A 14,866-nucleotide genomic window follows, 5' to 3' on the forward strand; every position below is an offset into this window, starting at 1 on the left:
TCTTCTGAATCGTTTGAAGTTTGCCCGTCTCTATGACTTATAATAGCCAGGGATGTTTATTTTATTCGCCATCATATTTGTTCTTTTTTGTTACACCTTCAGGAAAGTAATGAACTTCAGGAAGACAGAGTAAATTGTGGCAGAGTATTTAGCTCTGTTGCCCCACTAGCTCTCCCAATAGTTTAGCTTGAAATCAGACAGTTACCCATCTGTGAGCCAATTCCCCATTTCCTCAGGAAAAGTTAACCTCTTTACCCATCAGAGGAACTGTCTCAAGCAGTGAGGGCATCAGCTGTATGCAAGTTTTCTGTTTATATGTCACGATATTTTGACTCTTGGGTTCCACATATGGTATCCACAGATATATAAACAAGCTGTCTCTGTGGTGATGTATTCTGAAAGACACACAGTGGATAAAATGAAGTCCTCTTCTCAGAAGGGTTCAGTTCATCTCTGATTTGAGCTGACTGAATGATTATTTAGCGCCTTTTTCCTGTTAATAATTTTAATGTATTCATTATTCTAAATTATAACTATATGTAGATAGATTTTATGTGGATATTTGAGCTATGGATTATTTGTAACTTAAGTATAATTATTGGTGTCCTCAGTCACATGACATTGGTTTCTGTTCTGCAGCTGGGTGACCAGTTGGAATCTGATTATATTAGTTCCTCTTCTGCTCAAAACAAATTTCTTTTTTGCCATAAAACAAAATTTCTTTTCTTGATTAAAAAATACTTTGGCAACAGGTCCGAAGTCTGACTTGTGTAAACATTTTTGCAAACCAAACAGCGACATGAATATTCATGGTGAGTGAATAATAAACTAGTTTCTAAATCAGTGAACTATTCACAGGCAGTTTATTTCAGGTGTTTTCCCATCAGAAATATTAAGATACAATTAAAATAATTGAGAGGTGTAGTGAATTAGGCACTAAAGTTTGAATACCTTATAAGTTGTTTTTGGTGAGCGCATCATCTGTTTTTAAACCTGTAGCTAAGTACCATAGAATGCTCTTGTACCATACTGCTGCCATTGTACTCACTGGAGTCACTCGGTAAAAATGTTCTCATTACAGGACAGTCAGCAGAACATTCTGCAAATATGCCTTGGCTCTGGCATTTGTCCCTCTGCGTCCTTGGTATAAAACAGTCCAAATCTACTGATTTTCTGGGCGTGTTATAAAGAAAAAAAGCTGTATTTACTGCAATGAAACTACTTGTGCACATAAAGATAACCACATTCATGAGTGCTTACAGGATCAGGACCAGATTTTGCAGCTCTAACTTCTGCTCCCAGACAGAACCCAGAAGTACAAAGAAAGATGAGAATATAAAGATAACAAGGTAAAATGTTACTCTAAAAAAACCCAAAGAGTTCCACTTAAATTTGAAACAAGTTTTAGAGGAAGGCTGATGGCATGGGATTTTGAGTTGGGTGGAATGGGGTATAACATGTTGCTTTATATACTGGCTGGTCAAGTTAAATTGCTTTATTGTGCAGGAGGATTGTTATGCTGCACTCATTCCAACTGAACTGTAAATTTAGCTAATTGCCAGGGCACCTAGAGCTTGTGTATATGCCTCCCCCCCACCAAATTAATACCTATAATGCTGTAAAGCTTTGTTTCTTCAGCTGGTGATTGGAAATATGAAGCGGAACAAAAATAAAACTTCTCATTTCACACAGATCAGGATCTCAGAACCAATTACATTAGCCAGAGCAGAACTTTTACTATAGTGACACAGTTTATCCCAAAGGCCATGCCACGAAAGGATCTTTGTCTTTGGTTGCTGAGCTTCAGATGGGTACAGTGAACTCTGCATTGGGAGTTAGGGAAACCCTTCCTGACAGGAATTATCCATTCTCTTTTAAAAGGATGGTGTATAAAACACCACTGCTGTCAAAAACTAGTTAGATTTGTTTTGAAGCTGATCATTGTAGGACCAGTTTCTCACACAGGTGTCCATCAGGAATAACTCCTTTAAAGCCAATGCAGTTATACTCATGTAAAACCGGTGTGAAGTCAGCACTTGGCCCATTATTTAAAGATACTCTTAGGGAGCTAGAGCTGGTTTTCTTAGACTAAAGGGCCTGGCTCCATTGATGGGGACTGGACAGTGTCTGAGTAGGGCCTGAGAGCTTGTCTGTCTTTTTTTATTTACAATCTTGATGAAAAGAAAATGCAATTGGCTGCTGGGATTTTCTGTGAAATTCCCTGTGTGCTTGTTCCAGCTCCAACATGTGTCTGTCTCTCATGTATCCAGCAAGGTGCAGGGCCCGTCGGGGTTTCTCCTACAGTCACTCCCTGTACGGCTGCCAGAAGCCGCTATGATGCTGGCACTTTGGGCAGAGAGACTCTCCCATACTCCACTTTCAGTGCTCTCCAAAGTGTGGAGATGATGAGGAAAGTGAAGGAAGTGGCTGGGTGTGTGTGTGTGTGTGTGAGAGAGAGAAACCGAGTTTGGGAAGAGATGGAAGGATAGGGGCTCTGAAGGAAACCCCTTCAGCCCCTCCTTCCCTGTCAGCATCTTGTAGGTTCCAGTGTCGGTCAGTTTTTACCACATCAGTGTGCTCTAGTGGATAGGGTACTGGACTGGGACTCTGCTCTATCCCACTCTTCTTCTTCCTTCCTCCTGTGTGACCTCAAATCAGTCCTTCTACCACTCTTTCCCCACCTGTTTATTTGCATTATGAGCACTTTAGGGCATGGACTGTCTCTCACTATGTGGTGGGGCCTTTGTGTCATTGGAGGTGGTTATAATAGCTATAATTCATGCTAATTATGCACACAAACATACTTGTCTGTCTCATTGAAACATGTCATGGCAAGACTATTATAAATGCATATACTTTATCATTTTAGTAAGATTTGATATATGTTGTTTTGGGAACATGTGAAGGTTGGGCCTATTCTCTTTTGCTTTGCTAAAAGTGGGGTGCGATTGTAAAAAGGGAATGATTGGGCTACAGGGCAGTCCTTAGGAAAAAGTGTTACACAGTTTCACTGAAAACAGCTCACCTGCTAGTTTTCTTTGGTTTGTTTTTGAGACCACACTGAAATGTCTCAGAAAATGATATCCCTGCTATAGAATTCTATAGAAGATTTTTTAAAACTGTTCTACCAGGCTTAGCATTTGCTGTTAAATTGTCTAGGTTTTTAGCGTAATTTCAATAGAACCCTATCGTATTTCCTCAAACCCTATTACTTTGATTTTTTAAATTCTGTTGGTAAATCTCAGTAGAAAAATTTGACGTATTTCCCTACAAATTTGCAGTGCAGCCTGAGTTTTTTAACCTCCTTGGCTTTGCATTCAATAGGTCAATGGATATCCTATTTGTCATTACGCTTTAATTTCCATGGAATCTCTAATCCAGGCCACAAATTCCTCACTGCCCATACTTCTTTTTTCTTCAGAATGCGTATCTAATAGCAACCAATGGCGCTTCCTATTTTCTCACTTGGAATCTGTTTTGGGAGCTTGGAATTGCTATCTAATTGAATCAGTAACATCTGTGACTAGGGGGCAGCTTGAGTGGGAATAGTTAGAGGGTTAGACAGATTTCCTGCATTTTAAGGTTCTTTTCCTCTGAAGAGATTGCTTTGGGACAATTACATTTAATACCCATTTCTTTCTTTCTTTCTCTCCTTCCCACCCCAAGTTGTTTGGGTTTAAGGAGTAAAGTGACTTTAAGGAATTATACCAGCATTTTGAAAAGTTTCAGTTTCAAACACATGAAAAGAAAAGTCTAAAGGGATTCCTAGAGCTGTATTGCAGCTTGCAGGTATGGCTTTGATTTTCCTTTTGGCAGGCTTTTGCCATTCACTCTTTCATTGCCCTTTCAAGAAACACTGCTGGGTGCCTAAAGACCACTATGCTTTTTGCATTTGGCAAGAGCAGATAACACTAATGCTACAGTTTGTGCTTTGAAAGATTAGAAGCAATATTTATTCCTACAGGACTTTCAAACTTCCTCAAGCTAACTTGAAATTCATTTTAGAAAATGTTGAAATACTAATACTATATATTTAAAAAAAAATCAGTATGTACTGCAACTGTTGTTTGAAGCAAATAGGGGTAAATTAAAGCAAGAACAGCTTTTAAAAACTTATTAAAAGCTTTGTGCAGCTTTCTCTGTGTTATGGAAAGGAATGTCCTGTCCTAGAATAACTGGTGTCTTTACAATATGTCTGAAAGTTCTGGCAAGGAATGATCATGCTTTAAGACAGCAGATTTTATTGTTTAGAATTTTTTCTCTTTTTGGTGGCATTGCTAGTTCAGTAGACAACAAAAGTATCATTCTTCTGGTTTATGGGGCTGCAGATAAATTATTCATACTACTAATGAGAAATCTGAATTTTCATGCAAACTGATGGCAGTTTTAAAGACTTGCACCGCTTAGTCAACATTTCTCCCACACCTGCATGCTTCAGGCAATCAGGTGTTTAAAATTACACACACAAGTGTTGTTCTTAACAATGGAGTTCTGTGGATATTTTGTGTGTGTGTGTGAATTTCCCCCTAAATTAATTAGTGCAAGGGGAAAGGGGAATCTAATAGGACTCTATTAATTAGCAGCAGGGTATCACATACCTTGGCTTATATTAATTTTCAGTGACAAGGTCCAGGTGCATTTTTATCTTTTAATGGGCCACCCTCACACACACACACACACACACTATGCTATGGGCCTGCTGTTACTTTAGAAAGAGTCTCTATCAGAAAATCTCAAAGTAAAGGAAGCTGTTGCTGGAGCTAAGAACTACATGAATTGAAAGGACTGATTATGTTTATATTACATGTTCTCCTGTGGAAAAAATCAAGCCCCCTAGCTAGTGGGGAAAGAAAGGTCACTGGAGCTAAAGAAACAACTGACTCTGTGTCTTAATTCTAAAGGAAACTAGCCCTTTGGAGATTAGAAGGATTTTCTGATCTAGTTCAGTGAAAGGCATGTAATGAAGAAAATAAGCTTTTCCTGCAATGTTGGATAATAAAGCAGAGAACCAGAAGGACTGGGGGTTGAAAGGCAAAAGAGATTTGCAGTTTCTTTTGTCTTTACATTTGCAAATGCTATAGATAAGATGTTGGGGGGATTGATTGCTATTTATATTACCATAGCACCTATGAGCCCCAGTTATGGACCAGAACCCCCTGGGTTAAGCATTGTACAAACACAGAAAAAAAGGCAGTCCCTGCCCCAAAGACCTTACAATCTAAGTGTGAGACAATAACAGGTAAATACAGACAGATGGAGAGAACAAAGAAACAGTGAGACAATATTGCTCAGCACAATAGGCAGACGTCTCAGCACACCAGCGGCCTAACTGTTGTCAAGTTTTTTTGTAGGAATTACAGCAAAGGAGAGTTTGAAGGAGCAGGGCCGGCTCCAGGCTTTTTGCCACCCCAAGCAAAAAAAGCTGAAGTGCCACCGCCCAAGCAAAAACAAAACTGGAGTGCCGCGGCCGAAGCAAAGTGCCGCCCCGAAGGGCCGGAATGCTGCCCCTTGAAAGGTGCTGCGCCAAGCACGTGCTTGGAATGCTGGTGCCTAGAGTCAGCCCTGAGGAGGAGGAGAAGGTATTTTTGTGGAATATTTATGGAGAGCTCCTCCCAAGCGTGTGGAGCTGTATGGGAGAAATCATGAGGGCCCTTGTTTGAAAATTTAACAAAGGGGTGATGGAAGCTGGTATCATGGACCCGATTGGAGATGGAAGTTGATCACCCAGTAGAGAATGAGAGATGATAGGTAGTTAATGTTTAATGATTAATGTTAAGTCATTCTCCTTGTATCTCATTCAGACTGCAATTTAAAAAAAACAGTAGTAGTAGGCACTGGAAATATTACAAGATTCCTGGTGCATATGTCATTCTCATGTAGTAAAGAGTTCGCCTACCAAGGTTTGAGGCCTAGAAAAGTCTTGCCATTTATAACATCTTCAGATCTCCTTCTCACATGGCCACCTTGCCAATATTCCAATGTGAGAGGGATGATGTAGAAGGCTTATGGTCTCAAAAGATGTGATCCTTGTAGAAGATGTGAGCCTACAGAAGATGAGAGCCTTTTACAGCTCCTGGCTGTAGGAGCTAGTCCTTTAGCCAAGCAATACAAGTTTGTGCTTTTAGTTCTGGATGTCCCTAGTTCAGTCCCTGATGTTGACCAAGATGATGGCAGTCATACTAGATTAGCAGGGGGGCTCATGGGTGTTAGGCAAGAGATAAAGAAGACCAGCCATAGCTGGAGGAACGTCACACTCTAGTAGTGTATACATAGCATAATTCTATGCAAAATTACAACATCGTACAGCAGATAACAAAAATAACCATTTTTCAAAACTGAATCACTCTTGGCTCAAATTGCAAAATACAAATAGCAAAATACATTTCTTGGTTCAGTCCTTTAATAGATACACACAGCAAAGTTTGGGACATCAGAAATAAATTAAGAAAGGGCAAATTTGAAAATAAATATTGGGGCTGATAAGTTTTCCTTTCTTCTTCTCTTACCTGTTTAGGCCCCAGTTCAGCACTTAAACACGTGCTTAACTCCCACTGCAGTAGGTGCTTAAGTGCTTTGCTGAAATTCAGGGCTTTAGCTTTTTGGCTCAGGGCCTGGCTCTTGCTTTATGCTTGTATGTTGGCTAACACAATGAGATCACAGTCTTGATGGGACTTCTAAGTGCTCCCCTGATAAGACTGCAACCTAAATACAGTAAATATATGCAAAACGGTGAGTGACTGTTCAAATGTGAAATCAAAACCCAAACAGGTACGGTTCTTTGGTATCCACTCCCAATCAGTAGCCATAGGTGCCACTGGGATTCTACTAACTTTCAGGGAGGAATGTCCTCAGCCCCAGAGTAGATCATAGACCTGAAAAGCTCCCAGCATTGGGTCCAGAGGAAGAGGGGAACTGCTACATCTAAGACAGCTCCCTCTCTCTGCCCCATGCCACTGCCTCATGTAGAGAATCTCCCTCCCTGTGTAGAACTGGCAGGGTAATGAAATTTTATGCTGATAGTTTATCATGAGTTTTAAAAATTATCAGGATTTTTTAAATTTTAAAACAGTGCTAACTGTTAAGATTTATTTCTTTGAGGACTACTCAGCATGTATTGCACAAACTACTTAGGCACTAATAAGTCAATGTGTTACCAATATGTTTAGCCATTATAATTGCAGCCACATGTCCTTTTTACAAATAGTCCAGACTTAATTGCATCATTTTTCAGAAGGATTTATGTGGATCTCTTTAATTCAAAATTAGTACATGGACAAATGAAGTGCAAACTATTTTCCAGCACTGACCCTTGTAATGCTCAGGAGAATAAAGGTATAGCAACACGTTCCAAATCTGATACAACAAGCAATTGGCCTAGCTTGTAATATATCAGTTATGAAAATTAGTCTTTACTGGTTTTAAAAATGTAGGGGAAAACTTAGTAAATAAACTGTAAGTTGAACTAAAAACCCGTCCCATTAAAGCAAAGTAAATTGTACAAATATCTGCATATTATTATAATTAATAACATGAAGGATTGGGAAATCATACATCTATCTTGCTATTTAATAAATGCTGAAAGTTGTTAATATATTATGTGTGTGTTACAGATTACATCTGTGTATAATGTGTAAATATGTAATGCTGAGAAAACACTAAAGCAACATCTACCCTGCACAGCAGTGTTGGTGGTGTGTAGTGTATGAGTAGCCAAGTTGCAGCCATACTACACTGTGGAGCTGCACCTGTCAGTGAAACACTCCGGCAGAGAGGAAATGTTTCGGCAGCTCCCTACTGCCAGAGCCATTCACTGTTGCTATCTGTGCTGGGGGAGGGGGTGTTATGTGCATATGTACACTACATGCTGCTGAAAGAAGTGTGCATTGTAGACATACCTTAAGGTATTTTTAGTGTGTTTTTAAAAATATAGGTTAATTTAAGAATATAAGAATGACCATACTGGGTCAGACCATTGGTCCATCTGTCCCAGTATCCTGTCCTCTGACAGTGGCCAATGCCAGATGCTTCAAAGGGAATGAAGAGAACAGGGCAATCATCAAGCAATCCAGCTCCTATTGTCCAGTCCCAGAATCTGGTAGTCAGTGGCTTAAGGGCACCCAGAGCATGGAGTTGCATCCCTGACCATCTTGGCTAATAGCCATTGGTGGTCCTCCATGAACGTATCTAATTATTTTTTTGAGCCCTGTTATAGTCTTGGCCTTCACAACATCCTCTGGCAAAGAGTTCCACAGGTTGACTGTGTGTTGTGTGAAGAAATATTTCCTTTTGTTTGTTTTAAACCTGCTGCCTATTAATTTCATTGGGTGACCTCTGGTTCTTGTGCTATGTGAAGGAGTAAATAAAACTTCCTTATTTGCTTTTATAGACATCTATCATATCCCCCTTTAGTCGTCTCTTTTCCAAGATGAATGGTCTGTCTTTTTAATCTCTCCTCATATGGAAGCTCTTCCATACCTTTAATCATTTTTGTTTTCCTTCTCTGTACCTTTTCCAATTCTAATATATCTTTTTTTGAGATACAGTGACCAGAACTGCACACAGTATTCAAGATGTGGGTGTACCATGGATTTATATAGTGGCATTATATTTTCTGTCTTATTATCTATCCTTTTCCTAATGATTTCTAACATTTTCTTGGCTTTTTGACTGCTGCTGCACATTGAACAGATGTTTTCAGAGAACTATCCACAATGACTCCAAGACTCTTTCTTGAGTGGTACCAGCTAACTTTGACCCCATCATTTTGTATAGTAAGGATTGTTTTTCAATATGCATTACTTTGCATTTAGCAACTTTGAATTTCATCTGCCATTTTGTTCCCGAGTCACCCTATTTAATGAGATCCCTTTGTATCTCTTTGTAGTCTACTTTGGACTTAGCTATCTTGAGTAATTTTGTATCATCTGCAGACTTTGCCACCTCACTGTTTACCCCCTTTTCAGATCATTTATGAATATGTTGAATGAACACTCAGAAAATGGCAGTGGGATGTTCTCAGTAGAAAGCCTAACATTTCTCTGGTGTATCACAAGAGCCAGAGATTACTGATCTTTGGGGCACAACATAAGATGTCTTGTCAAGCTTTGAGTGACCCCCTGAGTTATTTTGGGGGCAGGACATGAACATTTATTTAGAGATCCTTTTCAGAATTTTACGAATTTTAGTTTGTAAAGAAAGGATGCCTCAACGGCTAAGGTAATTAGCACTGTTTATATGGTGTCTCTTTGTAACTCTGTTTGTCTTTAAGTTACACAGTGGGTTCAGTAATAGTTAGGAATAGAATTAAGGATGCTTGAGTCCTAGACTGATCCTATAACCACTAGCTCACACTATAATTAACAAAGCTTAGCACTTATCTAGGACTTTTAAGCACTTTATGAAAATGGTTATGCATTATTAGCCCCACGTTGGATGGAGGTACATAATACAGATGGGTTGTTTGGAATGTACTCAGAATGAAGATGGGAACTGAAGTGTAGTATTTTTAGAGTTGTCTACATGGGGACACTCCATGAAGTTTATCCAAATTAACGAAAAGATGTGATTTACTACTGGATTAGTTAAATTTCATTAAACTTTTATGTGAACACACTCATTTGACTCTGAAGTGGTTTCAGTTTAGTTTAGCTTTGTTAATTAAGGCATACCAAATTAAGGCCACTTCAGTTCTGAATGAGAGTCTCCACACAGGAGTTTAATGCAGTTTAATTAATCCAGTTGTAATTCATATATTTTAGTTAATTTGGATTAATTTTCCTGAGCATCCCCATGTTGACAAGCCCCACCTATAAACAACCTCTAGATAGGGAGCACACTTAAAAGCTAGAATAAACTTATCTAAAGGACTATAATAAATTCAATGCGTGAGCTCTTACTTTTATAGTGGACTAGTTTGACCACATTTGCTGTGAAATTCACCCCTATGCAGAGGGTTTATGTACCTTTTAAACACTATATAAGTGTTGCATAGGCCTTGAAGCACAGTACCAAATAATGGTGATCTTATATACGGAAAGGGTGCAGGCAGGTTGTGCACTATGCTATGTGATAATTATGTTCCATGTATTAACTTTTTTTCTTGAAACCAACCCTCCAACCAACCCTTTGGATATTGTTGGAATCAAGCTACCTTTTCCATTATTGTGTGTGTGTCCTCTGCTTCTGAGGTAAAGATCTCATGATTTCTCTTACTTTATTTTAGGCTACCGTTTCACTTCAGCATCTTTCTTCTCCCTATAGAGTGACTTTAGTCACTTTGAACACCAGGGGAATGATCACCATCTGTTGAACGCTTGTCAAATGAACTGCAAACTATGCTGCTGTAATACCCAACAACACCTATAAGCTACTCAACTGTAGCCAATTGGGCAACTGGGTGATATGGAGTAAGAAACCACAACAGCATGAGAGAAAATAGGTCATATTTTTTTCTTTTACTTTGAAAATAAAACAGGAAGCAAAATGCCCTTTAATATCTGCAGAGCTGCAAGAGCTTTCAAGCCTCTCTTGAGCAAAAAAGGCTTCGGTAACTGCATAAATTAATTACTTTCATCCATTGAATTTCTTTGCCTTATAAAAGGAAATAGCTGAGTCCAAAAGCTGGAAGCTGTGAGCAGTTTTCTGAAGTTGGATATTCTGATATTTCTGGTGCATCTTGGACATGGGGAAGCGGCAAAACTCTTAGTAAATAAAGACATCAGTGTTGAAAGGGGACGGGTGGTATATGTGACTGATAAGGAATTATATTTTAATGTCTCCAAAGAGAGAAACCCTTGTAAGGTAGAGGTGGTTTTAAATGAGCCAGATACACAAAGAATGGGGAAACTTACACCTCAGGTAAGTGATCCTTCTCATGGGAATCAAAACCTGTCACAATGCAGATGGACTTCTGACCAGTTGCTTTTGTTGTTTTTGTTGTTTGAAATGTAAATCAGCTCGACCAAAGCTCATTGGCAATTAACTTCAGCAGGCTCATCTTCCTGAGCAGGCTCATCTGAACTGAAGTCAATAGAGAGAACAGCTTAGACTGATACATTAATCAGTGTTCCCCGGGGAGATGCACAGTGGTTGGGGGAACCCAAAGGATCTCATGCCCCTCCCCTACTGCCTGGGGGAGGGGCAAGGAGCCATCAGTCAGAGAAATGAAGGGGGCAGGGCCAAAGTCTCTCCTCTTCTGGCCATGGTGCCTGGGATGCTGCCCAGTGCAGTGCAACGGCTGCACTCTCCCAGGTAGCTGCTGTGCTGCACCGGGGAGATTTGTTGATGCTTTACTTATTTTTTACTGCTCCATCCATTTAGTAAAACCCTTTAATAAGAGCCATCTTCACAGTTTTGATGTTCATGACACAATTTGCACCCTTCCTCCTATCTTTTCCTCTGTAACAAGCCCTGCACCCAATGGGAGATGTAGGGATGGGCAAGTATTGAGAGATTGAGCTTCCCCAAGTGTTGCTGAGATGCTAAGAGACATTGAAGTTAATGAGACCTTTCTGAGGAGTAGCCATGTTAGTCTGGATCTGTAAAAAGCGACAAAGAGTCCTGTGGCACCTTATAGACTAACAGACATATTGGAGCAAAAGCTTTTGTGGGTGAATACCCACTTCGTCAGACGCCCCTGATGAAGTGTGATGAAGTGGGTATTCACCCACAAAAGCTTATGCTCCAATACATCTGTTAGTCTATAAGGTGCCACTGGACTCTTCGTCACTTTTTTCATAGACCTTTTTGGTTTCCAAGAAATTCCCAGCAAAAATGCCATTCAAATTATGAAGAATGAAAGAGCGGGAGAGATGCTTTCCCTGACATGGTTTGATACATATTAGGAACATAGGAACTGCATACAGGATCAGACCATGGGTACATCTAGTCTAATATCCTGTCTTTTCACAATGTTTCAGACAAAGGTACAATAAGCCCTGTAGTTATGTCACCCAATATTGATTGGGTAGTCCCTGCCCCCAGGGAAAATTTCTTTCTAGAGTGAATGGGCCCTGTTCAAGACATCTCCATGGAAGTGGGTGAAATAATGGACACAGGGTAAGTAATACTTTTTTACTTGATCTTATGTGATCATTTTAACTGGACAATTTATCTAGAAAGTGTAGTATGTGTCCAATCTGGCAGCCCAATCCTCAGGCAAAACTCCCACTGGTTTCCTGACTGAAGCCTACAGGATTTGACTGATAAAACTACATAAAATTATTTTTATGAGTTTATTGATGCCGCTTACTTTAAGAGAGATTTGACAGCCACTTCCTGCCCAGTGAAGTAAAATATATTCATAATGGCTGCCCACTTTTGGAAGAGGGCCATGTGAGGCTGCGAATTTATAGGTAGGTTCTCATTGGTGCTGAAATAGCAGATATTTAAGTTATTTTCTTTCAAGAGCATATTCATTTGCTGGGATTCAGGGATCATAACAATAAAAAAGAGTCTGAAATTTGTTTACAAAATTTGCATTTTAAGGTATAGCAAAAATCCCTGTCCCTGTATGTGTATTTGAGTAAAATAATTGTAATCCATAAGAAGAAAATCTGAAAACAAAACAATTATATCAAAGTTGGTCTGTGAAATTGTGAGGTTTTTGTTGTTGCTGTTTTTGGTCAAAGATTCTTAAATATGTGTGTGTTACTTTCCTTCTAGAGTGACTTTTAGATGAAAAAGTATATCCATTTGCATCCTTCTCCAGCTCAGATGAAATCAATAGGAGCTTTGCTGTTGATTTCAATTGGAGTAGGATCAGGACCATAATCCTTTTACAATCTCCAATATTCACCATTTATTTATAAGACCCCTCCTGTCCAGGTTGCTCAGTACATGGTGCAGCATTCTAAATTACAGTAGAAACTTCATCCAAAATCGATCCCCTGCATGGAAAAATCCCTAAGGGGGACAGGAAATTCAGGTAGGTTGCCCTTGTGAAATTTCAACCACGTCATTGTATTAGGTGAAGCTTTACCCCTCCCTTCTACAGGATGATCCTCAAACTGGTAGCTCTCAGGGGAGCTGCCAGAGACCAAGGCCATTCTGTAGTACCATGCTTCTTCTTAGACCCCTGTTCCTCATCCCTCAAGCTCTGTTAGCTTAGGTCTGATTGAGCCCTGCCAACAGGTCTTTTTGCAGACTGTGGAAGTTCTCCTAAACATAGGTTCACAACTTGAAAAAGGGTTACGATGAGTCAGGACACTCTCTTAGGCTCTGTGAACGCTATAGTAGATTGCAATGCCTTGTTAGCAAACCTTCCAAGTCCCATTCCAAGCTGTCTTCTGTGTTATAGCCACCTCACATCCTTGTGGTAAGCCCTTTGCTAGGTTAGGGAACAGGAAGGTATGATGTCTCATAGGCATTTTCTCTTCCCTCTCCTCATACAACTGAGGTTTTCATACCCTTCACATGTAGAGATAAAGGTGATGATTTGACCCATTGTTATTTGCTGGAATTTTCAAAGGGGCCTAATGGAATAAGACACCAAGTCCCATTGAAAGCCAACAGGAGTTGAATGCCCAACCTCTTAGATATCTTTGAAAATCCCAGTCATTATTAACATCCCTCCCCCTACCCAAGTTAGACCGTCTCCAGTACTCACAAAGAGCCACTTTGGTCTATGTAAAGCTCCATTTGAATGTGACACGGAGATGAAGAGCTTTCAGTTACAGATAAAGTGTTACTATACTAGAGTTTAGTACAACAGAGATTTTCTATTTTTCCTCTTAAATATGAATTCAAAGGTAACCTACCAGTTTAATATAAGTTGGGAAGGGGACAAGTATAGTACCACAGAGTGAAATTCACTCCTGTGGAAAAAGCAAGTACAAGGCCCATGCACCACTTAAGCTCTATTTGAGGTCTTAAGTAGGACTTAAGTGATGCATTGCCAGGCCTCTGCACAAGGGTGAATTTTGCCATGTAGAATTCTGATAGGAAGCAAAGATCATGTTAGTGAAACCATAGGCATAAGCTAGTATCCTCAAAGACACATCTCCCCCAGGAAACAGGCAATGATTTTCTTGTCTTTAAATTACTTCTTGTTTTAACAGCAAAGCAGAAATTCAAATTCACAGTGATCTCCCAAGGGTTTACTTTGGTGCAATGTACCTAAGTTTTTCTGACGTACAAGTCTTTCTCAAAGACCACGCACAATGCCAGAGTATTTGAACATTTCTTTGATACACATTTTTATTTTAAAATGCTTGTGCATTGAAGATAGAAACAGGATCTTGTCTTGTATTATAAATGATTTGCATAGATGGAGATGTTTGCATAGATCTTAGGAAAATGCTAAGACAATGAACAGCATGCTGGGAAGCATCATTGAAAGTATTGACAGGATATTACCGAGTACAGCAATGATAGTCATTAGGGGCTAGAGTCAGGATATGAGAGTCAGGAATCTTGGGTTCTATCCTCAACAATACCACTGATTGCCTTTGTGAGGTTATGCAGGTCCCTTAGCCATTGTGTGATTTACTTCTCCCAACTATAAAACAGATACATTATCCGTTTCTGGGAGGTATTCTGAACCTTCATTAGTATTTACTGAGATGATCACAGGGAACCAAAAATATATGGAGTCATATCTTCAGCTGCTGTAAATTGACTTATTGATTTGTGGCAGCTGAGGATTTGGCCCATAATGCAAGTCCAAAGTATTATTTTTAAGAATTTGATTTTGTGAGGCATTGAGCACCTTCACTTCCTATTGACTGTCTATTTACAATATAGATTTTGCTGAAAGTAAAATTGTACAATAAATGCATTCATAGGTCGCTACATAAATGGCTAAAACAAATTGCATTTCTTTATATAGGCTGTAATACAATATTAAATCTCTCACATCTGGTTTACT

General features: G+C 39.5%; 1 pseudogene; it reads left to right on the plus strand.

Moving 5' to 3' along the window:
- The first annotated feature begins 10,836 nt into the window (after nt 1-10,836).
- The window catches only part of LOC115656786, a 94,499-nt pseudogene continuing 90,469 nt past the window's right edge, over nt 10,837-14,866 (plus strand).

This window comes from Gopherus evgoodei, chromosome 8, assembly GCF_007399415.2.
Source record: "Gopherus evgoodei ecotype Sinaloan lineage chromosome 8, rGopEvg1_v1.p, whole genome shotgun sequence".
NCBI lineage: Eukaryota > Metazoa > Chordata > Testudines > Testudinidae > Gopherus > Gopherus evgoodei.